This window comes from Octopus bimaculoides, chromosome 22, assembly GCF_001194135.2.
Source record: "Octopus bimaculoides isolate UCB-OBI-ISO-001 chromosome 22, ASM119413v2, whole genome shotgun sequence".
In the NCBI taxonomy this organism is placed as follows: Eukaryota; Metazoa; Mollusca; class Cephalopoda; order Octopoda; family Octopodidae; genus Octopus; species Octopus bimaculoides.
Window position 1 is genome coordinate 7,964,034 of NC_069002.1, and position 2,500 is coordinate 7,966,533.

Sequence of the window (2,500 nt, forward strand, 5' to 3'; positions counted from 1 at the left end):
GTCGAGTGCAGTCATCAGAAAGTAGACGGACGAAGGCATTAACAATTATGTTATGAGTTTCTTTTCCTTACACCTGTTTCTGTTATAATATACAATGCACTCAATGCTGGAAACTTAAGTAAAACCCTATAGTTTCTTTGGAGCTTCAAACATGAAGTGCTCATCATATTTAAAATTCCTATATATATATATAGATAGATAGATAGATAGATAGATAGATAGATAGATAGATAGATAGATAGATAGATAGATAGCCGAAATACCGGGAGTGAAATTACCAGAAGTCAAATCACATAGAGCTATATATATATATATATATATATACACAAAACACATACACACAAACAAACATATATGAACTCTCCCGTCGAAGACCTTCACAAATGTTTTGCTTGTAGGGATCAAATGCTCGTACCGCGTTTTAGCTCGTTCTCTCTTCAGCATATCGACGTTGTCTGAACAGGTGCACAGGTGTGCCATGCGTCAGGTATCGAGGTGATCGCGGGGGAACGTGAGATGCAGAGTTTTGCTCAAAAAACACAACGCACCAATCGATCTAGGAATTGAAATCACGATCGTTAGGTCGTGATGGTGCAAACATCTTAAACACTAGGTCATGCACACTTATGTGTATGTGTTTGTGGGTATACATATATACAAACACAGACATACATACATACACACACTCAGATATATAGAGGATAAAGAAGGGGGAGTCGGAGAAGGAGGAGTGGGAGCAGCATTCAGATGAACTGAATTTAAAAAAAAACATGCATGGCTCGTTCGTTTAGCAAAAATCAAGGCAGACACAGCATCTGTAATTAAATGATGAAGCTGCTCATATGTTGCAGGGAATTAAATACGGAATATTTGGTGACATTTCATACAAATGTAAGACTTCTTGCAAATTCTAAGACCGTGCCGCTAATTTGCCAGATACGTGTCACTTGTTGTTGATCTTGCTGTCGGTGTTGTTATTGTTGTTGTTGTTGTTCTTCTTCTTCTTCTTCTTCTCCACCTTCTTCTTCTTCTCCACCTTCTTCTTCTTCTCCACCTTCTTCTTCTTCTCCACCTTCTTCTTCTTCTCCACCTTCTTCTTCTTCTCCACCTTCTTCTTCTTCTCCACCTTCTTCTTCTTCTCCACCTTCTTCTTCTTCTCCACCTTCTTCTTCTTCTCCACCTTCTTCTTCTTCAACAGCATATTCCTCATTACCATCTTTAGCTTTATTTCTTCGTTTCATTCTTTTTCATCATCATGATCATCATCATTGTTTTCTTGTTCGTCTCCTCCTTTTTCTTTTTCTTCTCTTTATTCTCCTCGTTTTATTTTTATTTTTTTTTACCTACTTCTTTCCAAGTGCTGATTATTAATAAAAAAATAAACGACCTTATCTTGAACCAATAACAAATTCGAAATCAAGTTACTGTCGGCCCCATAAATAGTAAATAACTATTTAAAACTTGTCCTACATTAAATATAATAAACATTACTCACAATAAATCACCATATAAAATACAACACACATTTATAGACACAAATTCAAAATAATAATAATAATAAGAATAATAATAATGAATAATTAAAAAAATCATGTAACATGTTTTTCGATATCTTACAGCAGACATCTTGATTTTATTAAAGGATGTTAACATAATTTGTAATTGACGAGAAATTATCGATTAATAAAATTTATCGAAGTAACGAGACATCAGTTCGGAAGAAAACAATGAATAAATAAATAAATACATAAATAAATGCAATATAGCCACAGAAAAGGTCTAATAAATATATAAATACCAAGATTCTAAAACGAAAATGCTATTCATTATTATTATTATCAATATTTAACAGATTGAATTTCGTGTTCAGCTCATGAATATTTTGATGACAGAATTATCATAGACAGGATGAGAAATTGCAGTTCAATAGAGATTGTTGTTCAGAAATCGATAAACAAAGATAAATGCGGGGTAATATATTTGTTTATTCTTATTTGTTATTATATAATTTGTATTTTACAATCATAGAAACTTTGGTTATTCTGCGATTACTGTTCATCAACGTTAGTAAACTATCTTGAAGTGTTCGCCATATTGGGTTTTATTAAACTACGTAATTCAAAATGAAGGAAGTTCACCATAGATTCATATGCATTTATGACTTTCTTAACTAATGAAAACACCCACATACAAAACGCACACTCAAACACACGCACATTTATCTTCATATTTATAAGCATGTATCTGTTATATATGTATATGTATGAGTGTATATATATATATATATATATATATATATATATATATATATATATATACACGCATACATACATATCAGGATAGGTGGTACTTCTTCCAGCATTTGTGTGGGAGCTTTACAGACGATTTAAAATTGTTGTTGAATCTCTCCTTTGTCACTGCTAGCCCATCTTTTTTTTTCTTGAGAGCCGTTACCGCTGATCTATAAAGCACCAGCCCTCTACTGCAACTTTTTAAATGT